At 29.1% G+C, this 14865-nt stretch overlaps 3 non-coding genes across 3 annotated transcripts; all 3 read left to right on the top strand.

The window, feature by feature from the left end:
* The first annotated feature begins 2155 nt into the window (after positions 1-2155).
* On the top strand, positions 2156-2245 carry MIR395B (microRNA MIR395b). Its single transcript, NR_127803.1, has one exon. It is a non-coding gene; the product is annotated as a microRNA MIR395b (primary transcript).
* Positions 2246-4739: 2494 nt separating this feature from the next.
* MIR395E (microRNA MIR395e) lies at positions 4740-4831 on the top strand. The gene has a single exon (NR_127806.1). It is a non-coding gene; the product is annotated as a microRNA MIR395e (primary transcript).
* Positions 4832-12254: 7423 nt separating this feature from the next.
* MIR395D (microRNA MIR395d) lies at positions 12255-12340 on the top strand. The gene has a single exon (NR_127805.1). It is a non-coding gene; the product is annotated as a microRNA MIR395d (primary transcript).
* Positions 12341-14865: the final 2525 nt, after the last annotated feature.

Consider the following 14865-nt stretch of genomic DNA (forward strand, 5'->3'; position numbering starts at 1 on the left):
CTGCTATTCAGGCCAGGTTCAAATTCTGCAGCTTCATTTACTTGGATTTCCCTCCTTTCAAGTCCATTATTTCCTCGACTACCAAACCCACACAAGAGTACTCTCTCTCTCTCTCTAATCTCAGGGATCTTCGCAGGATATTATTGTCTTCTCATCATCTTAGCTGCTATTCAGGCCAGGTTCAAATTCTGCAGCTTCATTTACTTGGATTTCCCTCCTTTCAAGTCCATTATTTCCTCGACTACTAAACCCACACAAGAGTACTCTCTCTCTCTCTCTCTCTCTCTCTCTCTCTCTCTCTTATGTTTTATTTTTCTTTTAAAAATTAAGGTTTATAAGTTTATTAATTTAATTTTAAAATTCTCTCTCTCTTATATATATTAAACGATTTTTTATCATAAATATTTCATCACAATTATGTTTTATTTTTTTAAATTAAGATTTATAATTTTAATAATTTTATTTTTTTTAAATATAAAATTTATAAGTATACATTTATTATTAAGTTGCACAATATTATTTTGCAACAATAATATGATAACATGTTTAATTTTAAAATATATTTACTATTAAAACTAGAATTAATTTAAATGTATTCAATTATATCAAATAAATAATAAAATATATATAATTTTTTTAATATTTGTATTTTTTATATTTGATAAATATATAGATTATATATATATAAAAAAAGATAGAAAATTATGTTTTTATATTTTGGGTAATAAATTAAATCAAATGCAAAAATAAAATAATTAAAATTTATTTATTTAATAAAATAATTTTTAGTGTTCTTATATATACAATTTGGTGCATAACCTTTATGAAAGAGCAATTTCCTCTAGTGGTTAACTTGATGTTTCACTGAGGAACTAAGGAAGCTCTCATTGACCGAGACGATATATTGATGAAAAATTCAAAAATATCAGTTTATCGTCGATATATTGACAATAAATAATGATAAAAACGAAAAAATTGGGCCATTGAAATTTCGGGCCAAAATTTATATCAACACCCCCGTTACACAATGTATAGCCACTATTTCAGTGACATATATGGAAATTTTCATCTATGGCAAGAAGTAAAATAAAAATTTGTTTAATAATTTTTAAATGACTTTTTAGAGTTGTGTCAACCATTTTTTGTTACTCGCATTACATCATTGAATAAGGTACTTGAAATGAGAAAAGGATGAGAATGAAAATGAACCACAATATCACATACAATAGAGAAAAAGTTCTAGTAAGAACAAGATTTGATTATGTACTAAACAATTTTTTTATTTTTATTTAAATTCTAAAAAATACTTTAAATACATTACTAATTTTCATTCTCTTTCTCTATTACAATATTAGAAAGAAATCTAAAATGTTTTTCGTAAACTATACTTTGGTTAGAAAATATGGTGATTTTAGATAATATTTTCTTAATTATTTTCACTTGCTTTTAATAGTTGTTTTAAAAAACTATTTATATAAATATGAAGATTAATTAAAAATAAACTACAATATATAAAATTTAATTTTAAAATATAAAAAAATAGGTTAAAAACATTTTATATTTCAAACAGCCTTGTTTTACAAAATGTCAAAGAATAATTTTTAAAAACCATTTTTCAAAATAGTTCCTTAAACGAACCTAAGTGACAAATTGTTTTAAACTTTTGTCATGGATTAAGCAACCTATTTCATGGATACTACGAAATATGCCATCAACTTAATTATGGACTGACTTTCCTCTTTAAATGTGTGAGGCATGAGTTGATGGAGGTCGAGCTCTAGATGGGAGGTCACCAGGTGAAGGCCACTAGTAGCACTTGCATGACGTGGGAAGCTCTTTTACATGTAGTGTATACCAGATTCTGGTGTATATGAAGCTGTATAAAGATGAGAAAAGGGGTGAAAATGACGTATATGTTGAGAACAGAAAGGAAAAACGATAGAAAGGAACATTTGCCCCTTACCCCCTCCATCACTTCGGTGCTTTGCATTTCATCTAACCCACAGGTGTGGCTAGGTTCATTTCCATACAGCATTATTCGACCCTCTAAAACATGTGGCCAAATGGGGACATGAGAACTCACTATAAATACAAGGCTTATTATACAATTGACAAGCCAAACAAGTTGGATATACAGAAATATGATCCATTAAGTGTCCCCTAGAGTTCCCCTTACCACTTCACTGGGGATCTTCTCTAATGAATGCCTACGTACTGAAGTGTTTGGGGGAACTCCTGGTGCCATTTAATACCCTATCAACAACAGGCATGATCAAGGTTTGCTCTTCTTTACTATACATAACTCATGTTCCTTCACCATTATCTACTAATTAGAAGTTATATGTTGCAATTAACTAATAGTTTTAGTTGAATTCTGTAGACTGTTAGCCATTTCGGCTCAACAATGACATTTTGTTCCCTTAATTTGTTTGTTTTGGTGCCATTTATTTAAAGATAGGACAATCAAGCTTGGATATTGACATGACTTTTTCACTTGGTCGTTGACAAAACTTTTCCTCTCTCAATTGCGGCAACACTCTATCCCTATGAACACTCGGCGGGGAGCTTGACCCCAACATCTTCTTTGAAGAGCAAAAAGATTGATTCAAACTTTACAATCTAACATAACATTATTGGTCTATCTTCACTCAGACAACATATGAAGACATTAGGACCAACAATGAATTATTAGCATACATGGAAGTGATGCAACTTGATGATGATAAGGATATATAATCATATACAATTCAATGTAGTTATGTGATTAAATATACTTTTGCTATTGTAGTTTAATCTAATATGTATCATTTAATATATTTGAGATGTATTACAAAGATAAGCTATAAAGGTTTTTATGGTGTAACTGTTAGTACTTGTAATTTCAATTTTTGATGAAACTAATGAGGTATTTCGGATAATTATAGTTTTGTTAGTTCAAGGTTTTACAAAAAAATGTATTATAAAATATTCATTGTCCTTATGTTTGTTTATCTTAATTTGTATTTAATTTATACATCTCTTAATATATTTGATAGTTAATTAACATTACTTACATTGTAATTTAAAGTTTACTTACATTGTAATTTAAAGTTTATCAAGTAAGATCTAAATAACATTTAAAATTTAAAATAGAAATCAAACTTTTATTTAGGATACAAGTCTTAATACAAATATTGAACTTGAGGCCTAAGCTCAAGGCCTTAGGGCCTTAGATTTGGGAGAGTGGACTCAACTAGAAATCATCTTTGTAGCTTGAAAAGCCCCTCAAGCCCGCCCAAATCCAAATATTCGTACGTGATTTGTGCTGAGCCACCAAATTTATATTCGTAACCGTAAGACTAACATTATTTTAAAGCATTAATTGAAGTGAAACATATAGTTTCACAATTTCTAGCAATGTCCAATTTTCCTTTGGATATGCCATTTCATTTTTACTATTGTAATTATCCTTTCTCTCCTTGCTGTTTTTTTTATTTTCTAAAAAAAGTTCGAGTATCATTGGGTCTTTATATTCTCATTTATTGAGTTGATGACATATAATCCATTTCATTAAGTTAAAAGATTAATAAAATTTGGGAATAAAATAATTGATCTAATAATTTGATGAACTCTTAAAATACCATCCCAAAGCTTATTGGGGTATAGCAAATTGCCATGTGAAAGCTTATTAGCTGGCTGGAATATAGGCTAAAAAAGGCGAAGAAGTACAAGTTGTGAGGTTCGCATTTATAGCATTCCAACAACAAAAACTATGACATTGTATTAAGTTTTAGGTTCAAACCAAGAATTTAAGATGTTATATCAAATCGATTTGGACTACAACCCAATATGCTACAATGCTCATTACCAGAGTTAGTGTTTATACAAAGACTTCATACATTGGATACTTTGTCCTAAGAATATTGCTGGGATTGGCATTTGATCTAGGAGATGAGAATTGGGTTCAAAATAATACATGGAGTACCAAAATCAGTTGTGGATGAAATATTGTATATTTTTCTGTGCAATCTATTTTTATATATGATTAAAGTGCTTGAAAAAAAATTTAATATGGTTTGGAAAGCAAGTCAAATATTTCATCTAAAATTCAGACCCTGCAGATTGTACTCCCTAATTTCTAGCCCTCTGCTCAGTCCCATAAACCAGTTCAGGGTATGATAGTAAAGGCCTCTTGTGTAGGTTTAGTACTCAAGGGAATAGTGGACTTGAGACCAGGGAAATCCAAGCGAATGAAGCTGAAGAATGTGAATGTGGCCTAAACAGCACGCAAGATGATGAGAAGAGAATAATATCATGCCTAGTGGGCAGAAGTTCCCTGAGATTGAGATCTGTCCTTTTCTCATGGATATATACCAAATTAAGCTATTATTAATGGAAGGTCAAGTTATAAGAGTGATCACTCGCCAAAGCTTTTAGCATGGTGCATACCATATTCTGGTGTCTGGTAGGCCTGTGAAGAAGAGAAAAGGCTGAAAAGGATATCCTGAAGAAAGGGTAGGAAAAAGCAAGAATCGAATAATGGGCACCACTCGCCTCAATCTCCACCATTCTCTACATTTCATCTATCCCATAAGTGTGACTAAGTTCATTTGCCTACAGCTTTATTCATCCCCTCCTCTAAGCCCAAAAAGCATGTGGCCGAGTGGAAAGAGAGGAAATTGAAACGCTATAAATAACAGGCCCATTAGGCATTTGCTTACCAAGGAGGCACAAGCAGTTGGATAAAGAACACATCGAGTCTCCCCTAGAGTTCCCTTGACCACTTCACTGGGGACCTTCTCTAATTATAATGACTTCCTACTGAAGTGTTTGGGGGAACTCCTGGTGCCATTTGATACTTACTGACTATTGATCACGCATTAGTTACACTAATGAAGGAAAAGACATGCTACAAGGTATGAAAGTTTCTCATCTTTTTATAATTTGGAACTATTTTTCTTACTTTTTGAGGTCCAAAATTCACTTAAATCTAAAATTATATGAACATTTGACCTTCTCGCTCACTCTATGTCCTACTGAATGGTCATCTGCTCAGGTCTTTTTCACTTATTGTAACTTGGGAGTTCCAATTATAATTTGGGCTGGTGTTTCCTTCTAGTTACAAAATCTACTGCTACCAACTTTCTTTGCTATTAGATTGTAATGCTCGAGGCATTATGAATAAGGGAAAGAATGGCATGATACAAAATGACATGACACAAAATAACAGGAAGGATCTGCACAAAATCAAGTGTGTAATGAGCAAAATCCACTCTGATCACTATTTTCATAAATAATCTTTGATTCTCTTGTATAATTTATACTATATCCTTGTATATATATCTAAAAATAAACAATAAACTCACTTCTTCCATTGCCAAATTATCAAACTCCACATGGTATCCGAGTTAGAGGAGAGGCTCAAACTCAAGCCTTCTTCAAAGGTGGTCAAATGTCAAAGGGCTTGACCTACCCTAGCTCACAATCCATGTCTTCCTCTTAAAAAGATGACTTTACTATCCTAGCCTTACATCAATTTGATATCATTAAAGTTAAATACTACAAATTTCCTACTATGGTGGAATCAAATCATCCTTCTAAATTAAAGGCACTTTGATAGAAAGTGCACTTCCAATTCTATAAGGAAACTGGTCCTTTCTCCACCCTATAAATAAGCATTCTATTCCATCAATAACACGTTTCAGTAAAAACCTAAGGGTGAAGGGATTAAGGGAGAGAAACACAGTTTCTCTTATGCTTATTGTTTGGTCTCTTCAAAAGTTCCCTACAGATTGAAGGTATGTTTTTGTTTTTCTCTCAATAGCTTATTGTTTGGTCTCTTCAAAAGTTCCCTACAGATTGAAGGTATGTTTTTGTTTTTCTCTCAATAACATATTGTTCTAAAATCCTTGGCTATTATGATTTGTGCAAAATTAGGATTTGATTTGCATAATTATGGAATTAGGGTTATGATTGTTCTGCAGGAATTATGGTTATTATTGTTCTGCATAAATAAAGAAAACCTAACAGAGAGAAACAAAAGTCATATCCTATAATACTAGTTATGGATCGATAGAATTTATCACTTCATGAGTTCTTAGAATCATGAAAGAATACGTTTCAACATGTGTGATCTTTAGTGTTATCACGGTATATGAAGTATGGAAGATATGGAGTAATGTTGATGGCTTAAAAAATAAAGGTCATAATCTCTTGAAGAATATGTGACTATTTCATTGCAATCAAAAACCAATTTTAGATTAAGACAAATTTTGTTAATTTGCTCATGACTTAGTATAAAGGTATCAAATTTTTTCCTTAGTATCCTTTTTTTTTAGTAAATTTATACTAGTTCTTGAAGGACATAAACAATCCCTTATCACTATCGAAAATGAGGAGAGAAAACATTCTTTGAGCATGTATAGTTTTTATTTGGACAACATAGTCATGGTCGAAATTATTGAGAAAGTAGAATTTTTAATTGAGGGGAAGAGGTTTTACCCTTTCTACATGTTGCAATTTTAAAAGGAAAAATAAAAGAATAATTTAATATTTTTATCAAATCTTTGTCAAAGGTTGTCTTCATCATATTTTTGAGAGAAGTCAGGCATCCTTATTCATTCTCACTCTACCTTGAAGATGTTAACCAATTCACGCACGCACATAAGGAGAAAAATAAAGAAAAACATGAGATTATTAATGTAGTTTGACGATCAATGTGATCCCTACAACAGAAGAGTGCACCAACATTCAAGAATCCACTAATAAAAAGGAATAAGAAGAAGTAAAATGACGAAGTTCTAAAAAAACTCTCAATTGCAACCACACACTCTGAAAACAAAACCTTAAAATATAAAAGGCTTAAGACAAAAAATGAGTCATGCTTCACAATCCAACAGAAGAGACATTAAGATAAAAAAAATGATAGGAATAATATGCACAAAATCAAGCGCATAATAATAAGAATTCATTTCAATCAATATTTTTGCAAATCAAGAATAATCAAATATTAATAATATTTGATTCTCTTAATTTAGAAAATGACATATATTCATTGAAATAATATGATATGATTCATTGGTGGAAAGAAAATCAACCCCTCATCTGCAAAATTAACCTTTCTCTATATTTCTACTAATATATAACCTTTTTTTTTTTTAACCAAATTATCCTTCAAACCAAATAAATAAATAAATAAACCTAAGGAAATCCTCTAAATTCAACCCCATTTCTCTTTTTCTTTTCTCTCTTCACTGTCTTCCCTCATTCCTATATAACTCCCTCTAAATTCAATTCTCTTTCTTCCTTTTTTTTTTTTTTCTTCAGCATCTATTTTTTATACCTAGCTCCCTCTCTAAGTTTATGCTCTCTCAAGGGACAAAGATCAGTTGCAAGGATTCTTCCATATTCCTTTCTTTTTCAAGATCGTCACGTTCTCTATTTTTCTCTTTATTTTTGTTGAAGTTTTTTATAGTTGTTTCATATTGCAATTTTTTACAATTGTTTTTGTTTGGGTTTTTTGCTGTATCCCTTTGTCGAGGTTTTTTGTTAAAATTTTTGTAGTTATTTTTAGTTGAGATTTATTTTTATTTTTATTTAGTTTTTTTGTTAGGGTTTGTAGTTGTTTATGTTTGGGTTTTTTAGTATTGTTTTTTATTAGGGTTTTTTTTCCTTTTTTTTCTTTGGTTTTTTGCAATTTTATTTAAATTTATATGATGTTTTTTGTTAGGCTTTTTTATGGTTGTTTTCAGTTTGGGTCTTTTACAATTTTTTTTTATTGGAAAAGTTTGTTTTTAATTTTTGTTGGGATTTTGATTGGAGTCTTTTTTCACTATTTCTTATTAAGGTTTTTGCAATTGGATTTTTATTAGGTTTTGAAGATGAGATAAAATATATGAACATTCTAGTTAAGATTTGAAGATAAAACAAAAATTTAACCTCATTTAAGTTCTTTTTAAATGAAACTTAATTATAATGTAGTTCAAATTATCATTATGATTGAGAACATATTCTTATTTAGGTTTTTTATAAACCAAACTTAACTTTCGTGCAGTTTAGGTGAACACCCATAATGAGAAATCAATCTTAATAAATAAATAAAAAAGTGAACTAAAAAGATAGAATATAATAAGAAAATTAAAGAAAATTAAAAAAGAAAAAAAAGAAAAAAAAAGTGGGAATGTGATGTTTTTAGAGGCAATGCAATTGAAAAGAACATCTTGAATGAGAATAAAAACAAGTTGTTTGAGAGATAAGAGGATAAACACAACATTATGAGATGATAAAGCAAATTAAAAATACAATGGATATTCATGAGACGAGAAAGAAGGAAAGTTTGAAGTCACACATAGACATGAAGCCATATAGTGAAAGAGACTATGTTATGATCAAAGTTAGGGTGGGAAAGGAAAAAACAAAAGAGTTTGAGAGATAAAATGAGTTGGAAAAAGACGAAATGAACAAAATAAAAGGGAAGATGATTCTGTTGGAGGGAAACAAAATAAAAATAGCAGAAGTGTCCAAAATGGGTTAACTTTTAGCAAAACTAAAGAGAGAAGTCATTTTTTCAATTTTATGGCTATTTTGACCTATTTGTCTAAATAAGCCTCATTTTTAACAACTACCTTTTTAGTGTCTTTTTTCTAGTTTTTTTTTGCAGGAGGTAGATAATCGTGGAAAGGTATGCAAAATAAGTATTCATCACAAGTTAGATTCACATAATTGCAATATTTCTTGGAATGAATATATACTTTGAAAAAAAAAAAAAAAAAGACCCCTACCATTCCATGGCAGAAGCCATAAGCAAACTTGCATTTCATCACCTTTGAGACTCAACCCAAGTTTTATAAAATTAAAAAAAAAAATACAAATTAAGACCTGTTTTTTAATGCTCATAGATCTAAATCAACTATTTTCTTTTTGTTAGAAAGAAATCACACAATGGATTATAGCAACAAAATACAATATAAATTTGTTCAATAATTTTGGAATGCATTTAGATATGTATTAATCATTTTTCACTTCTCACATTATATCATTAGGAATTGATGATTTCAAAGTCAATTATTTTTGGTTGGGCATTTGAATCTTTGCAAACTTAACATAAATGGTTGTGATGCCAACCATATGTAGTTTGTTTTTATTAAACTACCCTCTCACATGAGGGAGCTGGCATCCAACATCTCTAAAAATTGAACAAGTGCTTACGCCAAAGAGTAGCTTTGGGAGCAGGGTAATCCATGTAAATGAGTAGAAGTTGAAGCTAGTTGGCTAAGCATGGAAGATGATAGGAAAGATTAGAAAAAGTAAGATCCTGTTTGGTAACTATTTTAAAAAATAATTTTTTATTCTCCATAATTAGAAAAAAAAAAACTGATTGATAACTAAAAAACAATTTAAAAATAGAAAACATGGTGTTTTCAAGGAATATCTTTTAGTTGTTTTAATTTCTTTTCATTTGTTTTTTTAAGGTTATTTTAAAAAATAGTTATACAAATACGAAGAATAATTAAAAATAAAAAACTACATATAAAAATTATTTTTAAAACATATTTAAAAAAAAATAGAAAAAAAATGTTAAAATATTTGAGGCTCTCAAATAAACATTTATTCTACAAATTATATGAGAATAGTTTTCAAAAAACTATTTTTAAAAATTATTTTTCAATATTGTTTTTGAAAATAGTTGTCAAATAAGACCTTATATTTTGTAGAACAAAAGCATGTTTGAAGACCCTGTTTGGTAACTATTTTTTTAAAAAGTTTTTTGTTCTCCAAAAAAAAAAAACACCATGTTTAAAGTCTAGAAAACAGTTTTATGTTCTTAAAAACATAAATCAATGTATTTTCAGATAATATCTTTTAATCATTTAAAATTTTTTCACTTATTTTTTTAGAGTTGTTTTAAAAAATAATTATACAAATATAAAAAATGATTAAAAACTAAGAACTACGTATAAAGGTAAAAACATAAATAAAAAAAAAACAAGTTAAAAAAATTTCAAGTTCCTGAAAAGACCTTTATTTTACAAATAAAAAATAAAAAATTAAATTTAAAATATTCTTCTCAAAATTTGATTTTTTAGAACTATTTTCTAAAACAATTACCAAACAGAGTTAAAATGTTTTTAACATACTTTTTATGTTTTAAATATATTTTAAAAATAACTTTCATTTGTAATGTTTTATTTGAATCATTCTTCATATTTATATAATTACTTTTAAAATAATAAAAAAAACAAGTGAAAATAACTCAACAACTAAAAGATGTTTGAAAACACTATATTTTTTATCTTTAAGAACATAAAATGGTGTTTTGTCTTTATGTGTTTTCGTATTTTTCTTTTGTTTTAGTCTTCTAGAAAACGGAAAATTGTTTTAAAAAGCAATTCTCAAATAGGAACTAAGTGATCAATTGTTCAAAACATTTTTTTCACGGATATCAAAGCTAGCTATTACATAGATAAAAGGAAGCGTGCCATCAATTTATGGACTGATTACCTGTTTAAATGTGTAAGGCATGAGTTGATGGAGGAGAAGCCTCAGACGTGGTCACCGGGTGAAGACCACTAGTAGCATCTGCATGACGTGGGAAGCCCTTGTACTCACAGTGTATACCAGATTCTGGTGCATAGGATGCTGCATAAAGATGAGAAAAAAAAAGGGTGAAAAGGATGTATATGTGGAGAATAGACAGGAATATTTGCCACTACCATCACTTCCATGCTTTGCAATATTTCATCTAACCCATAGGTGTGACTAGGTTCATTTGCTTACAGCTTTATCCTCCATGGAGTACCACAAAACATGAGGCCAAATGGGAATGTGAGAACTCGCTATAAATACAAGGCTCATTCGGCAATTGACTTACCAAATACCAAGCAGCAAGCCAAACAAGTTGGATGCACATACAAAGAATAATTAAAAATAAAAAACTACATATAAAAATTATTTTTAAAACATATTTAAAAACGTAAAAAAAAAAACATGTTAAAATATTTGAGGCTCTCAAATAAACATTTATTCTACAAATTATATGAGAATAGTTTTCAAAAAACTATTCTTAAAAATTATTTTTCAATATTGTTTTCGAAAATAGTTTTCAAACAAGATCTTATATTTTATAGAACAAAAGCATGTTTGAGAACTTGAAGACCCTGCTTGGTAACTATTTTTTAAAAGAAAAAAAAAAACAAAAAACCATGTTTAAAATCCAGAAAACATAAAACAGTTTTATGTTCTTAAAAACATAAATTAAGGTATTTTTCAGATAATATCTTTTAATCATTTTAAATTTTTTCACTTATTTTTTTAGAGTTTTTTTTTAAATAATTATACAAATATAAAAAATGATTCAAAACTAAGAACTACATATAAAGGTAAAAACATAAATAAATAAATAAATAAAGTTAAAAAAATTTCAAGTTCCTGAAAAGACCTTTATTTTACAAAAAAATAAAAAAATAAATTTAAAAAATTATTTTCAAAATTTGATTTTTTAGAACTATTTTCTAAAACAAATGCCAAATAGAGTTAAAATGTTTTTAACATACTTTTTATGTTTTTAAATATATTTTAAAAATAACTTTCATTTGTAATGTTTTGTTTTGAATCATTCTCCATATTTATATAATTACTCTTAAAACAATTTTTTAAAAAACAAGTGAAAATAACTCAAAACAACTAAAAAATGTTTGAAAACACTATATTTTTTGTCTTTGAGAACGTAAAATGGTGTTTTGTCTTATGTGTTTTCATACTTTTCTTTTGTTTTAGTCTTCTAGAAAACGGAAAATTGTTTTAAAAAGCAATTCTCAAATAGGAACTAAGTGATCGATTGTTCAAAACATTTTTTTCACGGATATCAAAGCTAGCTATTACATAGATAAAAGGAAGCGTGCCATCAATTTATGGACCATCTGCATGACGTGGGAAGCCCTTGTACTCACAGTGTATACCAGATTCTGGTGCATAGGATGCTGCATAAAGATGAGAAAAAAAGAGTGGTGAAAAGGATGTATATGTGGAGAATAGACAGGAATATTGGCCACTACCATCACTTTCATGCTTTGCAATATTTCATCTAACCCATAGGTGTGACTAGGTTCATTTGCTTACAGCTTTATCCTCCATGGAGTACCACAAAACATGAGGCCAAATGGGAATATGAGAACTCGCTATAAATACAAGGCTCATTCGGCAATTGACTTACCAAATACCAAGCAGCAAGCCAAACAAGTTGGATGCGTACGTATTGAATACATAATCCATTACGTGCCCCCTAGAGTTCCCCTGACCACTTCATTGGGGATCTTCTCTAATGACTTCCTACTGAAGTGTTTGGGGGAACTCCTGGTGTCATTTAATACCTATCAACCACAGGCATAATCAAGATTGATGGTGAATCTGCTCGTCTTTACTATACATAATTCATGTTCCTTTAACAAGAACTACTGATATGTTGCAATTAACTCATATTTTTTGTTGAATTCTGTCTACTGTGTTAGCCATTACAGCCCAACAATCACATTTTGTTCCATTAATTTGTTTGTTATGGTGCCATTTATTTAAGGACAGGGATAAATATTGTAGCAAAGGATAGCTAACATGTACTTTTCACCAAGTCATCAACTGGCGTGTTATGTATTAAGGAGTAACTCAGTACATCTTGGTTGGGCTTGGGAAGAAGAAACAATTGGGTACACAAGGTTTCCTTTGATTTCAGTTCCATGGCGACAAGTTTTATTTTATTTTTTACTTCCAGCTTTTGAGACTGAAAATTCAAGCAATTAATTTCCTTCAAAATTAAGAAAAATAATAGTGGATTTCTAATCAAGCATTGTTTCAATTTGTACTATTAATTTCATTTGTTACATTTAACTGTAATCACGACCTCTCTTCCATAGTAGACATCCAAAAAAGAATTATGTACTCCACACTTTGGCAAGCTTTTGAGATGTACACAAAACAAGTTCTAAAACAGGGGCCTACCAGTGAACCAATTGTGAATAATTTTTGAGCACGGGAAAAAAAATGACTTGTGGCTATTATTACAAGTGTAATATAATATGAAACTTCAAGAGAAAGTAATTGGAAGAAAGAAATGGATTAGAAGACAATGAATATAATTAATTAGGACTTACAGAATCCTTTAAAACCTATGCGTGCAAAAAAGGCAAGATCCTCATTTGAACAGGCTGCACTGAGTGCATCCTCTCTCAGATTTTTTTTTTCTCCTGATGTTAAGGATTTTAACTAACAGTTAATATATATACATATTACAAAGTAGGGACATATTAATTTCTTATTTGACCTTGATACATGAAATGGCCGATTGGCATCTCAACTAATTTAAAGGATGTGTTATAATCCCTGGGAATTTGGACGACATATATGGTGGGTGATAGGATATGTTAGACTATCAATTCAATATTTCGACCAGCAACAATTTAAGAAAATACTTTTATTATGAGAATGCTCAAGCTAAGCTTGGCATACAAGGCTTGAAGTGCTTGAAAATATATATAACTTTGTTTAAGTTATAAACTAAACCTTCTGTGAACTCTTAATGATATCCAAGTTAAAGATTCATATACATTTCTTCCAAATCTCCAAAAAATGAAAAATATTAACATACATCTAAAATAGTGGTCAACCAAAATTCTCAACTATTTATGATATGAGGTAATTCATTTTCTCAATTCAAGTAAATATTTCCTTGTCATACTCTATATACTCTATATGTTTGTTTATACTCTTTGTCTACTATAGTTACACCTTAACATGCTTCTAAATATTATTAATTTTTTTCCTTAAGTAGTTTGATAATAAACTAATTATTATTTAATGAGAGTGGATTAAGGAGAATCTTGAAACACAAAATTTTGTTTCAACTGAGCTATTTTTTTTTTATTAATATTAGAAGTTAAGTCATTAAATAAGTGGTATTAACAACTTTGTAAGAAGGGATGTAAAAAATAAATGAAAAAGAAAAAACCTACCCAAAGCCCATCCCAGCTAGAAAAAACACAAACCCAAAACTTACTCAAAATTTTATGGGTCAACCTTGGGTTGATGATTTTTTGTATTATTTTGGCCCGAAGCTCGACCCTCAATTGGCTTGAAAGCTATAACAAGGCTCAACTGGCCTACCCACAAGTCACATTTTTTAAATCCCCCTAATGACCATTGTTACCATGTATTTTTTTTTTTCCTTTTTTATGTTTTAAATTCTTTTTACTAGTCAATGTCACTATCACCACTTGACAACATTATCAAGACAGTAAGATCAATGATGAATTACTAAAAGATATGCTTTGACAATGTTATTAGGACACTAAGGTCAATGATAAATTACTAATAGATATGCAAGTCACATGCGACTTAATGATTATAATGATGCTCAATTGGCCCACCCACAAATCACATTTTTTAAATCCCCCTTATGACCATTGTTACCATGTATCTTTTTTATTTTATTTTTATGTTTTCAAATCTTTTTACTAGTCATATAACATCATCAAGACACTAAGGTCAATGATGAATTACTAACAGATATGCAATTGATGCAACTTAATGATAATAATAATGTACAAATATAAACAATTTAGTGTAATTATGCAATTAAATATGCTTTCATTATTGGAATTTAATATGTATCATATATGTTATTTGAGATATATTACAACAACAAAGTATAAAAGTTTATGGTGCATGTAAAAGTTAATGGTGTAAATCTTTTCAATTTCTAATTAATGAAATTAATGAGATATAGAAAACTAAAGTTGTTACATAATTTTATCAATACCAAAAATATAATGTAAAAGTATTTACTATACATATGTTTGTTAGTCTTGATTTGTATTTTATAAATTTTTAATTTATTTG

Source organism: Vitis vinifera, chromosome 1 (genome assembly GCF_030704535.1).
Source record: "Vitis vinifera cultivar Pinot Noir 40024 chromosome 1, ASM3070453v1".
NCBI lineage: Eukaryota > Viridiplantae > Streptophyta > Magnoliopsida > Vitales > Vitaceae > Vitis > Vitis vinifera.